Source organism: Panthera tigris, chromosome B3 (genome assembly GCF_018350195.1).
Source record: "Panthera tigris isolate Pti1 chromosome B3, P.tigris_Pti1_mat1.1, whole genome shotgun sequence".
NCBI classification, from domain to species: Eukaryota; Metazoa; Chordata; class Mammalia; order Carnivora; family Felidae; genus Panthera; species Panthera tigris.
Genome location: NC_056665.1, coordinates 5,533,039 through 5,542,986, shown reverse-complemented (window position 1 = coordinate 5,542,986; position 9,948 = coordinate 5,533,039).

The window sequence follows — 9,948 nt, the reverse complement described above, 5'->3', positions numbered from 1 at the left end:
CCCGGTCTCCGGACTCGCCTGTTCTGCTCCACGTCCCCTTAATCCGATGCAGTTACGCTTCTCAGGCCAAGGGGTGCTGCCGCCCGTGGGTGCGATCACGATGCCTATGCGTACTTGCCACCCCTTGAGAAAGACATGATTTTCGTGGTGTTTCTCCTTTTACCTGGCATCTGGGTGGGTCATACTTTTGCAGCATCAAAACCCCTACCGCAGTGAATATCTCCATTAATTCCACATTTGCTCTCTTTTTATGTTAACTGTCTTAGGACAGAGTCCCAGCAGTGAGGTTTCCTGGGCAAAAGGTAAAGACCCATGTGACTGATGATACTTGGCATTCTTTTGCTCCCCCAAAGGATTGTGCTGTCAATTACAAACTGGTGAATATTGCTTACACAATTTTTTGTTTGATTAGCCAGATTTACACTGTCATCTCGTTGTTTTCACTCCTGTCTCTTTTATTACCACAGACATTTTTCTAGATTTATTTAGGAACCGGAATCCCTGGTTCTCAGGTGTTAGACTTAGGCTAGGTTCATCATTCCCTGTGTTTCTGTGATTTGCCCTGTGTTCTGGGAAATTTCTCTCCCAACCTTACTACTGAATTTTTCATTTTGGCAATCATAACTTTCAAGAGTTCGTTTGTTCTCTAATGATTTTTTTTGAGTTTTTTAAAAATTGATGTATAATTTATAGTTTCTGGCACAAGTCTTCAGTCTACAGCTGGATAAGTTTTGATAATTGTATACACTAGTATAATCACTACCCAGATCAAGACAAAACATTCCCCAGGGTGCCTAGGTGGCTCAGCAGGTTAAGCATCCGACTTTGGCCTAGGTCATGATCTTGCCGTTCTGGGTCTGAACCCCAGGTCGGGCTCCGTACTGACAGTTCAGAGCCTGGAGCCTGTTTCAGATTCTGGGTCTTCTCTCTCTCTCTCTCTCTCTCTCTCTCTCTCTCTCTCCCCTTCACCCACTCGTCCTCTGTCTCTGTCTCTCTCTCAAAAATAAATAAACATTAAAGAAAAAAAATTCCCATCATCCTCAAAATGTTCCCCTCTGTCAAGAGGTCAAGCAGTCCCTAAGCACAGCATGGTGGCGTTATAACAGGGGCACAAGAGTTACTACTGAAGCCACTAGGTTGGCCTGCCACATTTCCGTAGACTCAGCCAGTAAGGAGACCACAAGCTCCAATGGATGCAAACCCAGCTTTTTACTCATACAGGCAGCAAAAGCAAGACCAACATGGTGTCACTTTCCCAGGTCAGAGGACAAAGGGAACTGGAGGGACCAGATGATAGGCGATGTGGTGGTAGGACTCTCTGTGGCTAAGGAGCCAAGCAGACACTTTCGTGGCCTGCAGCTGCCCCCTAATGGAGGGAGGGACCAATTGAAGGGCAGAGAGAGAGGGAAAGAATCCCAAGCAGACTCCACACCATCGATCCAGAGCCTAACGCAGGCCTTGAATCCATGAACCATGAGATCACGACCTGGGCCGAAATCAAGAGCCGAATTGTTAAACCAACTGAGCCACCCACGGGCCCCCACGTCACCTTCCCTTATTCCTTAATCCAAGTGCAGCAAGAGGTGTTTGCAACCATGAATATGTTGCCTTGACTGGCCAGCACAAAGCCCAGGGTAATAGAATTGTCCATCACCACTTAGACTACTGGTTAGTGTTTGGTAGGTAAGTATAGGCCTAATGTCCACAGGCATAACCACAGCAGTAGGAGAAGCATCATCAGTTTACAATCTCCCACCCCCAGCTCTTTTTGCAGGTGTAGATTCCAGTAGTCTGGTTTCCTGGAGGTAGGCATGAGAGGGAAAAAGAAAGAATACGGCGGAACTAAATATGGTCTCTTATAACCAGTTGAGACCTCCTCTTCTCCCTCTCAAGCTTATAAACACGATTTGAATGAGAACAACCCTTTCCTGGAATTGTCACATTTAGATTCCACACTGCCTTGTCTCAAGGGTGTGCTCCAGAGGGAGCTGAGCTTTGGTTGTCCACTTATCTTTTTTAGTTTCTCCTTGAAGAGTACATTCTATCTTTCACTGGCACCTGCCACCTGTTGGTGATACAGGGCATGAAATGTTGTCAAACGCCTCGGGCAGTTACCCGCCGCTGAGTGCTCTTGGCTATAAAGGCAGCACCACTGTCTAATTGGATGTGTTTGGAGAACCCAAATATACAACACAGTCCATTTAGGAGTCCTTAAACAGTATGGCCCACACCTAGCGGGCAGACGGGAATTGCTGTGCCCAACCGGGGAAAAGCTGCCTATGGCAGTCAATGCCCAACAATACCACTGAGCAGAAAGTAGGAGACCCATCTAGTCTATCTGTCATGACCAGGCAGGTTTGGTGCCCCAGAATACATGCCCCAGAGTTCTTTCACTCTCCTGGGTAGCTAGCAGTCCAGGCATATTAGTCCGGGCATATAAGCCAGGCCGTGGGTCACAGATGGCCTGCCATGTCCTGTGCGATAATGGATCCAGTTGACTATAGTTCTTACCTGGGTGGTACAGTTCTAAACAGCTTGTTGGTTCCACTGCTGTTCATGATCAAAGGGTCCTTTCCCATGGATAGCCTGAGTTAGTCAAGATTCTCCAAAGAAGAAGCAACAGGATGTATGGACGTGTGTGTGCATGTGTGTGTATTTGTTTGTTTATTTATTTATTTAAAGAAATGAGTTCCTGTGATAATGGAAGCTGGCAGGTCCAAAAAAAAAAAAAAAATCTCGAAGGTAGACCAGCAGGCTGGAGACCCAGGGAAGAGCCAAAGTTGCGGTTCAAGTCCAAAGGCCATGTGCTACAGAATTCTCTCTTGCATGGGGGAGGTCAGTCTTTTGTTCTCTTTCGGCTGATTGGATGACGTCTACCCACATTATGGAGGGAAATGGGAAATTTGCTTTTACTCAGAGTCCATCCATTTAAATGTTAACCGCAAACAAAAAAGCCTTCATAGAAACATCCAGAATAATGTTTGACCATGTATTTGGGCACCATGGCTGGGCCAAGTTGACACATAAGACAACCATTATGCTTTCCACGGGTTGTGAACAGGGGACACATGTTCCACGCAACCTGTGGCCATAACGCTCTCCCGACAGGAGTTGGGACTGGTGGTGAATCACAGGGCCACTCAGGTAGTCCTGTGGCATCGCTGTTAGGGCGTATTGTAACCCCAGCCAATGAAGGCAAGATGATTTTCATCCTCCGGATGTAATGGAATGCTAAAAAGGCATTAGCAAGCAACGTCCACCACCCCCATGACAGGGGTCTTCAATCTGTGCAGTGAGCTCCGTGACATGTAATAATCTGTGAGTCACCACAGCAAGTGGCCCTTTTTAGTGGCCACGTAGGGCTGTTAGAAGGAGATATCATTTCCTTGAGCATCCTTAAATCTACTAGTGCCCCTCCTCATCCCCCTACTCTGCTCTGCTTCATGGTAACCACTTGGCCACATTAGAAGTGGTGACCACTTGTCCCTGCCCTATTACCACCATCCTAAGTGTGACATTTCCCACCTGGACCATATCTTACGATCAAGAGAAGTCACACACATACCCGAAACCTCTACCCCCACAATACATTCAACAGGGTTAGTTACAACCACTTGGGTGTGTGTTGGCTCAAAAGGGCCGACTCCAAAACGATGTCGACCCCCTGTCCAACTGGAGAGCTGTTTCCAAACCTAGTAAGGGTAAACTTTTCAGCCATGCCTGCAGGAATGTCCTGATATCACCATGGCCGGGCCACAGTGTCCAGGAGGGCCGGGCAGCTTTGGGGATTTTAGTTGCTGTCAGTTCTCCAACTCACCTTGACCTGCATAGGGCCTCTGGTCTCCCCTGCGGATGAAAGGACCTTGGCCCCCCCAACCTAGTCCAGTTTGTCTATGATGGGGGTCAGGGATAGTGCTGAAAGTGTTGGGTCAAACTGTAGTCCAAATAGCCAAAACCTCAGTGGGGAGGTCGAGGCTTTCTTGGTATTCCTCCTGTCTGCCTACAGGAAACACCAAAGCTGGCTCAGTGAAAAAAGCTGGCCCAAATCTTTAAGTCCCATGGCCATCCCAGAGCCTAATCATGAGAGAGAATTTTTTGTCACAGGAAGATTATCACCTTCCTCTTCAGGGACCTCCTGGCACAGTAACCAGGTCCAAATGGCCTGGTCTTTCCTTCTCCTACCTTGGCCTAAGGTGCATCCTCTTGGCTTTTGCCAAGGCTTCCATTCTAGAAAAATGGTTGCACAGTAGCTGACTAGTTTCCTGGAGACATCTCCAGAGAGAGAAGACCCCATTTCTCCTGTAGCCTGGTGGGAGTCACGCAAGTGTTCAGTCTGACTTTGGGTGACTTTTTTGTTATCTGACCATTCACAATCTCCATTATGAATCCAGGCCAAGGGTACGGTGGACTAAAAGGAAGGGACAGCCTCTCCCGACACTGTCTGAGGGTGTTTATCCGGTGACAGGAATTCATTTTGGATAGGCCACCATTTTGTCGTCGCTGTAAAGGCCCATTGCAGCAAGCCCTGACTTATCTTTATATTTTCCTTCTCCACATCCATAGCTTTGGCCTCAACGGTTGTGGCCAGGGTGGCTTGGAGCGTGGGGTCAGTTGTTAAGCACCCAAATGACTTCCGTTCCTTATAAGCCTGTGGAACTTACAGCACCCTCATTTGCTAGTCAGATGAGTCATGCTACTATGGTTTCCCTGGACTTCGCCCAAATCTCTGATTTCCCTCCTTTCTCACTCATTGTCAGAGTGGATCTCGGCGCATTTCTGAGTGACCGCCCTTGATTCCTGGTAGTGTTCCATCTGTAGTCACAGTAAGAGGGGGAGCCAGAACCACCGTGTGCTTCCTTCAGCTCTGCAAAGAACTTTCTCTTTGGTTTCAAACTCTAAACACCAATGGAGCTTATCTGGGATCGGGGATGATGGTCAAAGACCACTTGTCTCTGGTGTCACCAAACACCTCAGCACGAAGTGGACCCTAGGTCCACCATAATTCTTCTCCCATACTTGACCCGACAGTCCACGGAGGCCTGTCTCTTCTCTAAAGAGAGACTGTGACCTTATCAGCCCCACATTAAGTGCCAAATTGGCCAAGTGGTCATGCAGTCCGTAAGTGCAGGGCCACAAGGGCCACTACTGCAGCCACATGGCTCAAAGACCACCACACTTCCATAGACTCACACAGTAAGGAAATGACAAGCTCCAAGGGATCCAGACAGCTTTTTACTCACACAATAAAGGAAAGACCAGCATGGTGCCAGCTTCTCACATCCCTAGTTCCACAGAACGGCACCGGGACACGCAGTATGGTGGTAGGTCACTCTGGGCTAAGGAGCCAACTCTAAACTACAGCCAAACAGTTGTTTTTAAATACTTCTTAAAAATGTTCATTTATTTTTGAGAAAGAGAGAGAGAGAAAGACAGGGCGTGAGTGGGGGAGGGATGGGGGGGGGCGGTGGGAGACACAGAATCCAAAGCAGGCTCCAGCCTCCGAGCTGTCAGCACAGAGCCCGACATGGGGCTCGAACTCACGAGCTGTGAGATCACGACCTGAGCCTAAGTCGGACGCTTAACTGCTTAACCGACCGAGCCACCCAGGTGCTTCTCCAGCCAAGCAGTTGTGCGGCCTACACTCTACGGGAGGAGGGGGCCCGGTGGCAAGCCCTGTACTCGACTGAAACTAGAAAGATGGGAAGGGGAATAGCCTCATGGTAGCCCCCCACACGGGAGCTGGGGAGGTTCCTCGCCCGGCTGCTTCTGTCCCCCTGCTCCAGGAGGAATCGGGCTCAAGTCTGACTCAAGTCAAACTCCTCAAGTTTCACCTACAAAACTTAACGTGGAGATGTGTAAAGTTGTAAGGGCTACCAGGGTGGGGCTGTTCCCCTACACTCCCGCCCCTTCTTGTCAGTACCCCTCAGACCTGAGCTTGAGTCTGACTGCTCTCTAGCTTAGTTTTGCCTCTTCTTGGACTTGATAAAATGGAATCCTAAGAATGCACCCTTTCTCATCTGCCTTCTTTACTCAACAGGTCTTTGAGATTTATCAATGTTGGTACATGCATCAGTGGTCTGCTTTTATTGCTAGAGACACATCTGGGTCATTTCCAGTTTATTCTGGTACTAACCGGTCTCTCCTTCTGTAACTTCCATCACTCATATACTGGAATCTCATGTTTCTTAGCCTGTTTTCTCCATTCTGTTTTTCTCTATATATCTCAGTTTAGACACCTTCTATTAATCGATCTTTGAGTTCATGAATTCTGTCTTCTGGTGTGTCCAATCCCTATGGTTGTGATTTTATCCTGCAGTCCTATGAGTCTCTATGAAACCCATCCAAGGAGCATATAATCTCAGAGATGACAGTATTTGGTTCTACCTGCTCCTTGGGTTCTTTTTTTTTTAATTAAAAAAATTTTTTTTAGAGTTTATTTATTTTGAAAGAAACAGAGAGAAAGAGAGAGAGAGGCAGAGAGCGAGCAGAGGAGGGGCAGAGAGGGAGAGAGAGAATCCCAAGCAGAGAGAATATGAACTGTGACATCATGACCTGAGCCAAAACCAAGAGTCAGATGCTTAACTGACTGAGCCACCCAGGCACCCCAATTCTTTTTTTTTTTAAAGTAGGCTCCACACCTCCACACCAAGCATGGAGGCCAATGCTGGGGCTTGAAATCATGACCCTAAGATCAGACCTGAACTGAGATCAAGAGTCACATGCTTAACTGACTGAGCCACCAAGGCACCCGTCCTTCAATTCTTTTTTTTTTTTTTAAAGTTTATGTTGAGAGAGAGAGAGAGAGAGAGAGAGAGACAGAGACAGAGAGACAGAGCACGAGTGGGGCAGGGGCAGAGAAAGGGAGACACAGAATCTGAAGCAGGCTCCAGGCTCTGAGCTGTCAGTACAGAGTCTGATATGGGGCTCAAACTCACAAACCGTGAGATCATGACCTGAGCCGAATTCAGACACTTAACCGACTGAGCCAGCCAGGCGCCCCTCTTAAATAGATTCAACCCTGCTAAAATTCTTTATATTTGTGGCTATTTGCCTCTTTATCCAATTAACATATTAATCATAGTTGTTTTTAAATTCTCATCTGCCAAATCCAGTATCTGGATCATCTGTGGGTCTGCTTCTATTGTTTACTTTTTCTCCTGTTTATTGTTCCCATTTTCTACCCCCTTTTTTGCATGTTTCATACTTTTTGATTGTACATTACATGTTGGGTATAAAAGAAGGGTAGACTGATGAACACTGAGTAATATATAGAATTGTTGAATCAGTATATTGTACACCTGAAACTACTTTAATGCTGCATGTTAACTATACTGGAATTAATTTTTTTTTAATGTTTATTCATTTTTGAGAGACAGAGAGAGAGAGAGCACAAGCAGGGGTGGGGCAGAGAGAGAGGAAGACATAGAATCCAAAGCAGGCTCCAGGCTCCAAGCTGTCAGCACAGAGCCCAATGCGGGGCTCAAACTCACGAACCGTGAGATCATGACCTGAGTCACAATCAGATACCCAAGCAACTGAGCCACCCAGGTGCCCCTATACTGGAATTAAAATAAAAAATACATAATAACCTTAAAAAAATAAAAAAAGAGTAGGGACTTCAGACTATGTTATTCCTCTCCCCCACCCCAGGGGAGTCAGTCCCCTTGATGGAATCAAGCATTGAGCAGAGTTAGGGCACAGCTACAGTTCTGGTAAAACTCAATCCTCCTCTGGGCTGTCCCTGTCCCTTAGGAGTTGTCCTCTTGGATCTGGCGTTGAAAGCCTGGCCAGCCCGTATCTCTCTAGTCCCTTGAATTCTCTTCAGAGATTTTGAGGTTAGCTCTTCAGCCTTCCAAACCACCCAGGCTCACAATCTGGCCAGTCTTGAGCAGGGAGGCGGTTAATATTTCAGCCCCCCCTCCCTCTAAGCACCGCGAGACTGTGGGGCCTGCCTTTCCAGCCCCCCAGGCCCCTCTCAGCTGCCCGAAGTGCTCCAGACCTCAGCAAACGTTCCGTGGGGGAAAACTGACTTTGCATTCCAGGCTCTTCCAGAGCCCAACCCAGGGCACAGTCCTTACAAGTACCAGAAACGGTTCGTTCCTCTTTCCCCAGTAGAGTCTCCCTGTTCAGGGCAATGCTGATCCTCAGAGAGGCCCCACATCAACGAGGCCCTCGGGGAAGAAAGCGACCGCCATCATCACTTCCCCCTGGAGGGGCTCTTTCGTCCTTGATATTTTGCTCATGTGGTTCTTATTCCTTCCACCACGCCTCAGTCTCCCACGGGTGATGATTCTCATCTCACTTCCTCCTAGCTGTTGCAACGGGAACAGCGGCCTGCGGAGACCCACCACATCCTACCCAGGAGCAGAAATGCCTCGGTTCTGCTTTCTACCGCTTCCAATGGATAGAGTTTGACTTCTTAGTATTTTTCGTAATCACATCCTCCCTTGATTTCCTCTGGTTTACACAAGTTACCGTGCTTTTCTCACCTTTGAAAACCGAGGTCAACGCCTTTCTCACTTTCTGGAGGGTTGGCCGTTTTACCTCAAAGTTCTTGTTGCTTTGTTCTTTGGTGCTAGAGACCTGGTTACTGGTTTTCAGTTTGTACTTTTTTGTCTTTTTTTTTTTTTTTAATTACTATTAAAAAAATTCTTTTAATGTTTATTTTTGAGAGAGACAGAGACAGAGTGTGAGCAGGAGAGGGGCAGAGAGAGAGGGAGACACAGAATGTGAAGCAGGCTCCAGGCTCCGAGCTGTCAGCACAGAGCCCGACACGGGGCTCAGGAAGTTTCAGATGATTTTATAGATTTCACGGGGGACTTTCTAGCATTAGAGGAGGAGGTGAGGGCTCCCACTCTGCTACCTCGTCGCTCAGTAGAGTCGTCTTAGTAGATGAACTCCCTGGGAAGCATTTTCTTTCTCTTCAGTCACCCCAGTCTCCTTTCAGGGAAATTCACTTTGCCTGACTCCCCTGCACGCATCACAGTGTCAGCTCCTTCCTAACATCAGCTGATGACTTTCAAACGTCAGTTGCCAGCCTCTGCTGCCATCTGGGCTTCTAGACTTCTATGTCACACCCACATCCCTGAGGAGGGAGCATGAGGCAAGCTGAGGGCAAAATACGGGCTGGCACTCGTCCCCCGCCAGGTGGAGGGTGGAGTATGTGATATTCCTCAAACACTCCCAGCTACCCAAGACCAAAGGAAAGGGGTTTAAGTGCTTGCCATGGCGATGTGGGAAACTAAGGCAAATGAAAAACGAAATTCCCTTACTGCCTACAGCCCATTGACAAGTCCTTGAAACCGGCAGAGTGACCTCCCTCTAGAAGCTCAGCTGTCTCGATGATGACACTTTGCTGGGGGCAAAAGAGAATGTGAGTTTAACATTCAACCTCAGTCAAGGATCCTGTTAAGTCTACTTCCTTTATCTCAACCGCCCCAGGATATACGCTGGCAATCCTACTCCAAGCTTAAGGCCCCCAATATACATCTGAAGGGTCTCAGGACTCAGGTTTTATTAAATGATAATAAATGGCGTTTCCCTAGCAACAGCTAGCCCCTCAAGGCCCTGGAAACCTTGCTTCCAAAATTCCTTGGACTTACTCTATCCCTGACCCCCTCCCAACCAGTGCAGTTTTTCCTGCCCACGGGTCCTGTCCCTGTGCTTTAATAAAATCACCTTTTTGCACCAAAGACATCTTCAGGAGTTCCTTGTTGGCCGTCGGCTCCGGACCCCACGAACCCCATCACCCCAAAACTTCATCATCCCCACAGGCCCCGCAAATGCAACGTCTCCAAACTATCCATTCTTTCCGCAGCTCTGCTCCTCTGTCTGTGACTCTGTTTCAGGCAAGACGCTGCCCTGTGCCAGAAGCCTGTGCATCACCTGATCTCTCTCCCCGTTCCCTGTGTCTCACACCCAGTGGCGACCAGACCACGTCAGTTCTGC